This window comes from Phoenix dactylifera, unplaced genomic scaffold (genome assembly GCF_009389715.1).
Source record: "Phoenix dactylifera cultivar Barhee BC4 unplaced genomic scaffold, palm_55x_up_171113_PBpolish2nd_filt_p 000312F, whole genome shotgun sequence".
Classification (NCBI taxonomy): Eukaryota; Viridiplantae; Streptophyta; class Magnoliopsida; order Arecales; family Arecaceae; genus Phoenix; species Phoenix dactylifera.
Window position 1 is genome coordinate 94,254 of NW_024067783.1, and position 10,932 is coordinate 105,185.

Here is a 10,932-nt window from a genome sequence, read left to right on the forward strand (position 1 = left end):
GCTTAGATCCTCGTCACTCATGAGCGAACCGATTCCATACGGGCTCAGGCCCACCTCGAGTTCAACATCTCCCACCTCAGAAGAGGCCTGAGCTCGCGATGGACCTACATCAAACATCGATGCCCTCGTCGGCGAGTCCCTTGCCTTAGTCTTAAGATTATAGAAAAGGGAAAAGATGAAAGACTCTCCGAGCGACCGAAAGAAGGGATAAAATGCCTACCTAAAAGCTCGCCGGAAAAGGTGGACAGGCAAAGAAGGAGAATGTCCGTCGGGAGAAGAAAGCAACAGCCTGTGCGAAGGCCGACAAAAAACTACCAAGAGTGCCTAGAAGAAAACTCCAACACCACAGCAATGGCGGCTGAAGAAAGAAAACCAGGAGCAGGGAAGGGTCAAGCAATGATCCTAGGACCCTCTTTTCAGGCTTTATATAGGCCACTGTAGCGGCTCCAATCAGGCAGCCTAAATGATCAGACGATCTGGGATTCGCCATGGTGGCGGGCCATAAAACCAGGGCCGGCCCGAGCCTTAGGCGACTGAGGCGGTCGCCTAAGGCCCCGGGAGGCTGACCAAAAGGAAGCAAAGGCCCCATATAAACGGGATCAGGAGCTTGCTACGAATCTTCCCCCCTCCATCGGTGGAGAGCTTGCAGAGGGGCAATTTGGAAGTTGGGGACAGTAGTTTTGTTTTGGGTGGGTGGGGGGGGGGGGGGGGAGGAAGGGAGGGGGAGAGAGAGAGAGAGGAGGGATTTGGTTGGCTTGATAGACGCCTGAAGCCACTCTTACCTTTCATCCCTTCTCTTTTTTGGTTTTGGTCTTGGTTTTCCTTCCCTCACATTACTCCTGATCCAGCTGGGCCATCCGGAAGAAAGATAGGGGGATTGGAGATGGACGTCTTGGAGGGTGGAGATTCTTTTAGTTTTCTCCTCTCGGTTTCTTCTCCCCTCTTGGGTGGTAGAGAGAGAAAAGGAGGGAGGGGGTTGAATGGCTGCTGTGCCGTGATGTTGCAGTTGCTGCTTGGGTACTCACTTGAAGGGGGAGATGGTGGGATGGGACTTTTATTAATTTGATGGAGTGAATTTTCCATAATAACCCTATTTTCTCTTATTGAGAGGTTTCTTTACGGACAAATTCTTTTCTTTACCTTGACCATAAAGTGCCATGAGATGACCTTTTCCTATCCGGCTCTTGCTTGACATGGTAAACAGTATTGCCAAGTATTATCTCAGTTATTTAATCAGTTTCATGGCCCTTCATTTAGAATAATTATTTTTATGTGCTTCCATTCAAGAATTATATTAAATTGAAAAGGCTTCTTGTCTATCTTTGTTAGATTTATGGTTGAAATAGTGTACTTGATAGCTATCTATTTTCATATATATTTTTAAGTATTTTATATTTATTAAAAAATTATTATTAAAAAAATTATTATTAAAAAAAAGGCCTCATTCATTGGATTCGCCTTAGGCCCCATAATGTATTGAGCCGCCCCTGCATAAAACGGCCTCAACAAATCTCCCTGAATCGCCCCACTAAATGTTGATGATTATGGAGAGCGCTCCGGAGTTCGAAATGTTGATGATTGGCCTCTTGCATTCCGCCAGACGAGACGCTTCGGAGAAGGGAGCATTAATGGCCGGCTTCTCACATTTTGCCAGACGAAATACTTCAGGAGATGGGAAATTAATGATCGAAATCCTCCTTGTCCTGTTTCAACAACCTCCAGAAAGGAACGCCCACGTGGAACACTGAAAAATTTCTACGGCAGATTTTACTCAGGAAAATCTGGCAGCTCAAACCTTCCAAGGCTGACATTGAGCTTCCAACCATAAAATGCATCGAGGCACACCCATCTCGGTATGCACCTCTTTTCACCTACGTGATCGAAGCACTAGACGATCAGGAGTTTGCCTACTTTCATCGTTCGAGCTGCGGGGTAGCTCGACCTCGAAAGTGGGGGGCAAATGATGGGGGGCAAAATGGATCGTCCAGCCCACAACTAGAAGGCCACCTAGTTTCGGCCCAGTAAGCGTCAAAGCTAATCGGCTGAATCTTCACTTTGGCCCAGAGTTGGCTCAACTTCGGGACTCCGCCAAAAGCTCCACCAACTCCAGTATTCGCCGACTCCCCGACCAAGTTTGGGGTGCCTCCAGTATTCGTCGACCCACTCCGACCATGCTTGGGGCGCCTACCCCAGTAATACGCTCCGACCCTCGAGCTCGAGGTGCTCCGACCCTCGAGCTCGAGGCGCTCCATCAAGCACACCTCGGAACTCGAAAAGTAGAGCTACTCACAGCACCCGTCAAGTCGACCTCGTCAAATGTATGATACGATCTTTCAACAAGCTCGGCCTCGCCAACGACTGCACCTACGTGTGCGCCTACGCCTATCCACATAGCCGTACATTACAACACTACCGTGCCACGTCTCCATAGCCGGCCTTCAACAGTCAGCCGACACCTTGACTACTCCGGCCACACCCTGCTGTGACTGTCAACATCCTACCGTTCTCAAGAACAGGCAATACTACACGCCACCAACCCGTCTAAGCTACGCGCCATCTAGTTCAGAGCCACGCCCCCTCATAATGAGGGTCGACAGTGCCTCTGCCACCTGGGCCACTCCACTGGGACTATAAATAGCTCGGTCAGGTAACTTCCAAATTTATCCCACTCTAACTTGATCGTCGAAGGGCCCTCACCGAAAACACCAGTGAGGCATTGTGCAGGTCCATAGCCATCGCACAGAAGGTGGCTTCCATCTTCTCCTTCCAACCAACGGCGACTCCCTCGACTCCACCGGCATGGTCACTCTCGGGCCAAATTTGAACCACAACACTAATCATTTTATTTATGGACATCCTATTTTTGAAGACATGTACCTCGCATGATACATGATTATGTTATTATTTTTGTTAATTTTTATTGTTTAAAAGTATTGAGATTTTATAATGTCTGTCTTGCAAAAAGAGAACCAGCTTGATGGAAATACAATACCAATGGATCCTTGCAGACCTTTAAGGTAAGGTTAGTAGCCAAGGGCTTTAAGCAAAGGAATGGTGTTGATTATTTCGACACATATGCTCCGGTGGCGAGAATAAATTTCATTAGAATGCTATTCGCTTTAGCATCAATTTATAATTTGTAAATTCATTAAATGGATGTTTAAACAGCATTTCTAAATAGTAATTTAGATGAGGAGGTTTACATAAAGCAGCCTGAAGGTTTTGTGTTACCTGGAAATGAGAAAAAGCTTTGCAAATTGATTAAATTATTATATGGTTTGAAACAAGCACCAAAACAGTGGCATGAGAAATTTGATTCAGTGATTTTGTCACATGGTTTTAGCCACAATAGTGCGGATAAGTGTGTTTATTCAAAATTTACTAAAGAATATGCTGTGATTATATGTCTTTATGTTGATGATATATTAATCATTAGGACCAACATGAAAGGAGTAATTGAAACTAAGAAGTATTTAACTTCTCAATTCAAAATGAAAGAACTTGGAGAAGTTAATACTATCTTGGGAATTAAAGTTAAGAAACATAGTGGGGGTTATGCTTTATGTCAGTCTCATTACATTGAGAAGTTGCTAACTAAATTTAATCATTTAGGTATAAAAGAATTTAATACACCCCTAGATATTTCAAACAAGTTGGTTTAGAATTCAGGTAGATCTATTAGTCAAATTGACTATGCAAGTGCCATTGGCAGCTTAATGTATGCCATGCATTGCACTAGGCCAGATATTGCTTTTGCGGTTTGCAAACTCTCAAGGTTTACTCACAACCCTAGCACTGGACATTGAAAAGCTATAGGAAGAATTCTTGGATATCTTAAAAGGACTAACTCCTATGGGTTGTTCTATAATCAGTTTTCAGGAGTGCTAGAGGGTTATACTGATGCTAGTTGGATTACTAGCATTAGTGATAACAAAACTACATCTGGTTGGATCTTCACTTTAGGTGGAGGAGCTGTCTCGTGGTCTTTGAAAAAGCAAACTTGCATAACTCATTCCATAATGGAATTTGAGTTTATAGCTTTAGCGGCAGCAGGCAAAGAAGCGGAATGGCTAAGAAATTTGTTGTTAGATATAAAGTTGTGGCCACAACCGATGCCAGCGATTTCTTTGCATTGTGATAGTGAAGCAACAATGTCTAGAGCTTTTAGCAAGATTTATAATGGCAAGTCTAGACACATTAGTTTAAAACACGAGTATGTAAGGCAACTTATATCTGAGGGGATCATAACAATTGTCTATATAAGATCCAATAATAATTTGGTTGACCCGTTAACCAAAGAACTCTCAAGAGATATGATTAGGAAAACTGCCATAGGTTGTTGGGGTATGTGAAGACCTTTGGTAATGAAGAGAATTGAAGAAAAATCAATTCTGCATAGTTTTCTGTCTGGCGGACTGTCGGAGTCGACTCGAGCTTCAGTCGAGTCGACTCGGGAACAGTCGAGTCGACTCGAGGTCCATCGAGTCGACCCGGGAGAAGAAAGGCCGAAAAACCATATTTCTGTCTGGACTGTCAGAGTCGACTCGAGCTACAGTCGAGTCGACTCGAAGCATCGTCGAGTTGACTCGAGCCACAGTCGAGTCGACTCGAGATCATGCCAGTCATACTGGAAGTTGTCCAGACGTGCCCGAGTCGACTCGAACTAAAGCCGAGTCGACTCGAGCTCGCGGAAATCATACGGATGAGTTTTCTTTTGGTGTTTTGTTGGCGTTTCGACGGCTATGATCATCTGAAGGTCTTGAGACTATATATAGGACTCATGAGAGCCCTAGGGTATAGCGATTGGCCGTATATTTGAGAGAGACTCTTGTTTGTGAGGCTAGGGTTCTAGAGAAGAAGAGGATTGGGATCCTACTTCTTGTGCAAAGGGAATTCTGTGTGAATCTCTTGTAGAGCGATCTCGTGTGATCGTTCGGATGTGTGCCATCTCTGTAATCTATTCATCCTAGTTGAGATTTGGAGCGGTAGAGGACGTAGGCTATTTGTAGCCGAACCTCGTTACATCTTTGTGTTTGCTTTGCTATCTTCTTCCTATTTCTTCTTCCTTTGGTTTGATAATCCGCTGCGGTGCTCAAGTGTTTTACCCTATTGATACCACGGGGTAATCTTTTGCCCTTCGTAGGGATAAGCGAAGCGGTGATCTTTGAGTCCGGTGTCGAGGGAACGAGAGAGTTATTCTCTCTTTGTTTTCGACGTTGGTGGGCAGTGCCGGTGTGAGTGGGTTCCGGTGCGGTCGGACGCCAACAATTGGTATCAGAGCTATTGGTTTTCTGCAATGGCGGATGAAGGGAAGTTGCGAATTGAGAAGTTCAATGGAACGAACTTCGGGTTTTTGGAAGATGCAAATAGAGGATTACCTTTACCAGAAGGATCTCTATTTACCTCTTGGAGGTAGAGCGAAGAAACCAGAGAAGATGTCCGATGAAGACTGGGAGGTCCTCGATCGGAAGACGCTCGGCACCATAAGATTGTCACTTGCATCCCAAGTGGCATTCAACATCAAAAACGAGAAGACGACAATGGAGTTGATGGCAACATTGTCGCGGATGTACGAGAAACCCTCAGCATCAAACAAGGTATTTCTCATGAAGAGGTTGTTTAATCTTCGTATGAAAAATGGCGGCAGCGTAGCAGAATACCTCAACGAGTTCAATGGACTCACGGCCCAGTTGGAGTCAGTGGAGATTAGTTTTGACGATGAGATTCGGGCATTGCTAATTCTCTCCGGATTACCTGATAACTGGGAGGTCCTGGTGATGGCGGTGAGCAACTCTTCGGCAACGGGGAAGTTGATCTTTGATGACGTTGTGGGAGTGCTTCTGAGTGAAGAAGCAAGAAGGAAATCTTCTGGAGCTGCGAAGTCGTCTGGAAGTGCACTAAACACCTCTGACCGGGGAAGACAAAAGAAGGACGGTCGATTTCGAAGCGACTCGAAGTCGAGATCCAGCAGGTCTCGAGCACCTCAGAATAAGGGAGCGAAGTGCTGGAACTGCGGGAAGATGGGGCACTTTAGGAGGGACTGCAAATCTCCTAAAGGAAAGCAAGGCGACCACACCGAAGGAGTCAGCAAGGATCTGGCAAATCTTGCTGAAGACGGTGACATGGATGCCCTCGTTCTATCTTTATCTACCGGTGACGAGTCTTGGGTGATAGACTCGGGCGCGTCCTTCCATGCTACATCCCAACGGAAGCTTCTTGGAGGATATGAGAAGGGAGACTTCGGCAAAGTCTACCTAGGGGATGGAGAGCCTTGCACTATACAAGGAAGGGGAAGCGCGGAAGTGAAGTTGATTTCTGGATCTTCACTTGAGCTTGAGGATGTACGGCACGTGCCTCAACTGCAGAGGAATCTGATCTCTGTTGGACAGTTGGCGAGCAAAGGGTACAAGACTACTTTCACAGCTGATCAGTGGAAAGTATCCAGAGGTTCGTTGACGGTGGCTAGTGGCAAGAAGATTGGGACACTTTATGTCGCCAATGGCACAGAAAACTCTATTGGAGTTGCTGCAGCAGATGTGAACACCAAGTTATGGCATTGCAGACTTGGGCACATGAGTTATCAGGGACTGGAGGTGATGCACCAGTTGGGAAAGCTGCAGGATCTCAGGAGTGTTGAGATGGACTTCTGTGAGGATTGTATTCTCGGAAAGCAGAAGCGTGTTTCATTCAACAAAGAAGGTAAACCTCGGAAGCAAGAAAAGCTAGATCTCGTGCACACGGACGTGTGGGGGCCTGCACCGGTTTCTTCCATTGGTGGATCTCAGTACTATGTTACTTTTATTGATGATGCTACCAGGAAGCTTTGGGTGTTCTTCTTGAAGCACAAGTCAGAGGTATTTGGGGTCTTCAGGAGATGGCAGGCAATGGTAGAACTCGAGACAGGAAGGAGGTTAAAATGCCTGAGATCAGACAACGGTGGTGAGTATTGTAGCAGGGAATTTGAGGACTACTGTGCAGAGGCTGGGATCGTCAGGCAGAGGACAGTTCCAGGGACACCACAACAAAATGGAGTTGCTGAAAGGATGAACAGAACAATTAATGAGCGTGCCAGGAGTATGAGGATACATGCTGGATTGCCACAGCAGTTTTGGGCGGAAGCAGTTAACACTGCTGCCTATTTGATCAATAGAGGGCCATCAAAGAAACTTGAATTTGGGATTCCTGAGGAAGCATGGACAGCAAAGAAGATTGATTTGGCGCACTTACGAGTATTCGGTTGTACCAGTTATGTCCATGTTGATTCCAGTCAAAGAAGCAAACTAGACGCCAAATCAAAGAAGTGCATTTTCGTTGGATACGGAGGTCAACAGTTTGGGTATCGGTTTTGGGATCCCGAACACAGGAAGATCATTCGTAGTAATGATGTGGTATTCAATGAGAAAATGCAGCAGAGCACTGAATCAGAAACAAAACCTGTTGAGCCGTGTTTTGTGGATCCTGAAGAGGAGTCTACAAATTCTGGTCAGAAGACTCAGTCAGAGCAAGAACCTGAAGTATTGGCACCCCCTCCACAACTAAGAAGGTCCACTCGTAGTACTCATGGGAAGCCTCCTCAAAGGTATGATGGGACTCTTAGTTATTTGCTGCTCACAGATAATGGCGAACCTGAATGCTTCACGGAGGCATTGGAGGTTGATACCAGGAAGGAGTGGGAGTTGGCCATGGATGATGAGATGAAGTCATTGGAGCAAAATCAAACGTGGGATTTGGTGGATCTGCCCAAGGGGAAGAAAGCACTGTCAAACAAATGGGTTTACAGGCTGAAGGAAGAGCAGAATGGGAAGAAGCGATACAAGGCCAGGCTGGTTGTAAAAGGATTTCAGCAGAGAGCAGGTATCGACTTCACGGAGATCTTTTCTCCTGTAGTCAAGATGAGTTCTATTCGGGCGGTGCTGAGCATGGTGGCAGAAGAGGATCTTCACTTAGAGCAGCTTGATGTGAAGACGGCTTTTCTCTACGGAGATCTCGATGAGGAGATATATATGCAGCAGCCGGAGGGATACATTGCAGCTAGCACGGGTGACTTGGTTTGCAAATTAAAGAAAAGCCTCTATGGTTTGAAACAAGCGCCCAGGCAATGGTATCTCAAGTTCGATAGCTACATGCTTAAGATAGGATACAGGAGATGTCAGGAGGATCACTGTTGCTACTTCCGGGACTTCGGTACATCTTACATTATCTTACTATTGTATGTTGATGACATGTTAGTTGCAGGAGCTAGCATGCATGAGATTGCAAAATTGAAGCTGAAGCTGTCAAGAAAATTTGCAATGAAGGATCTAGGAGCAGCGAAACAGATTCTTGGAATGCGGATCAGCAGAGATAGGTCTAAACATATCCTCAGACTATCTCAGGCGGAGTACATCAGCCGAGTACTCAGGAGATTCTGCATGGAGGGTGCCAAACCTGTTGGCACACCGCTGGGTGCCCACTTAAAGCTTTCCAAAGGGCAAAGTCCGAAGACGCGGGTGGAGGAGCTCAATATGTCAAAAATCCCGTATGCATCGGCGGTGGGGAGCTTGATGTACGCTATGGTGTGTACAAGACCAGACATTGCTCAAGCAGTGGGAGTTGTGAGTCGCTTTATGAGCTGCCCAGGCTTGGAGCATTGGCGCGCGGTCAAATGGATACTGAGGTATCTGAAGGGTACGGAGCACATGTCATTGTGCTATGGAGGTTCTGAGATCCAGTTACAGGGCTTTGTGGACTCAGACATGGCAGGGGACTTGGACGGCAGGAGAAGCACGACAGGGTACTTGTTCACCTTGGGCAGTGGAGCCGTCAGTTGGATTTCCAGGTTGCAACCAGTTGTTGCATTGTCGACTACGGAGGCGGAGTATGTGGCAGCCACAGAGGCGTGCAAGGAACTAATATGGCTTCAAGGCTTGATGAAGGAGCTTGGGAAGGAGCAGAAGGATTGCATGTTATATTCAGATAGTCAAAGTGCAATTCATCTGGCGAAGAATTCAGCTTTCCATTCGAGGACGAAGCATATTGACATACGGTACCACTTCGTGAGGTCATTGCTCGAGCAGGGACTCGTCAAGTTGGAGAAGATTCATACAAGTCAGAATCCTGCAGATATGCTGACGAAGGTCGTCACGGTGGAGAAGCTGAGGAGTTGTTCAGCTTCTGCTGGTCTTCATGCTTGAAGACGTTGAGGAGGCATCGTACCTATTTCACTAGGATGATTCAGTTTCAGTGGGAGCACAGAGGAGAGCCAAGTAACAAGAGGATATACCCAAGGTCTCCAAGTGGGAGATTGTTGGGGTATGTGGAGACCTTTGGTGATGAAGAGAATTGAAGAAAAATCAATTCTGCATAGTTTTCTGTCTGGCGGACTGTCGGAGTCGACTCGAGCTTCAGTCGAGTCGACTCGGGAACAGTCGAGTCGACTCGAGGTCCATCGAGTCGACCCGGGAGAAGAAAGGCCGAAAAACCATGTTTCTGTCTGGATTGTCAGAGTCGACTCGAGCTACAGTCGAGTCGACTCGAAGCATCGTCGAGTCGACTCGAGCTACAGTCGAGTCGACTCGAGATCGTGCCAGTCATACTGGAAGTTGTCCAGACGTGCCCGAGTCGACTCGAACTAAAGCCGAGTCGACTCGAGCTCGCGGAAATCATACGGATGAGTTTTCTTTTGGTGTTTTGTTGGCGTTTCGACGGCTATGATCATCTGAAGGTCTTGAGACTATATATAGGACTCATGAGAGCCCTAGGGTATAGCGATTGGCCGTATATTTGAGAGAGACTCTTGTTTGTGAGGCTAGGGTTCTAGAGAAGAAGAGGATTGGGATCCTACTTCTTGTGCAAAGGGAATTCTGTGTGAATCTCTTGTAGAGCGATCTCGTGTGATCGTTCGGGTGTGTGCCATCTCTGTAATCTATTCATCCTAGTTGAGATTTGGAGCGGTGGAGGACGTAGGCTATTTGTAGCCGAACCTCGTTACATCTTTGTGTTTGCTTTGCTATCTTCTTCCTATTTCTTCTTCCTTTGGTTTGATAATCCGCTGCGGTGCTCAAGTGTTTTACCCTATTGATACCACGGGGTAATCTTTTGCCCTTCGTAGGGATAAGCGAAGCGGTGATCCTTGAGTCCGGTGTCGAGGGAGCGAGAGAGTTATTCTCTCTTTATTTTCCGACGTTGGTGGGCAGTGCCGGTGTGAGTGGGTTCCGGTGCGGTCGGACGCCAACATAGGTATGGGTCTAAAGTCATTTTAAACTTTTGTCACTAGTAATGGAAACCCAACCTTTCCTATTCTTTGTTAATATTAAAGGTTTAAAGAGTAATAACAAATTTCTGATAAGTGATGGTTTCAAGTATTAGAGGCTAATACTTATTAAAGGAGGGTAGTAGGTATAGATTTTGTCTTTAATGAAGTTTGTTTGTTCGGTTTGAACATGGGAGCCATGTACTAAGGCTCAAAAGAACTTTACCTATATGAACATAGAAGTGGTGCCGCTTTTAACAGAAAATTGGATATTCATTTTTTATACATGTTTATGAATCCAGAATGTAGCACAAGACCATATACGGTGCTAAAACTTATGGTATACTTTGGAATGAAAAAGGGTAGAATTTGTGTGTATGGTACTTCCAACTTTGATAATAAGGTATAACGGTTTAAACTTAAGTTACTGTTGATTTTGTCGAAGTTTTGAAGTGCTTACACTAAGAGGAGGTTTAATTCGAAAGAAACTTTCTCATGCATACACTCGAATAATTAGCATTACAAACTAAGTGAGGGATTATTGGAAGTCTCTTTCTTTTTGGTAGTTTGTAATGTTGAGAGGGGTTTTAGTCTCACATTGCTTGTGTAGGAGTTTTTTAGATAGCTTTATAAGCATTCATATGCTGCACATATTTAAGTAACTTTTTCGTGGAAATTTGTGGACCAAAAAGTTACTTGAA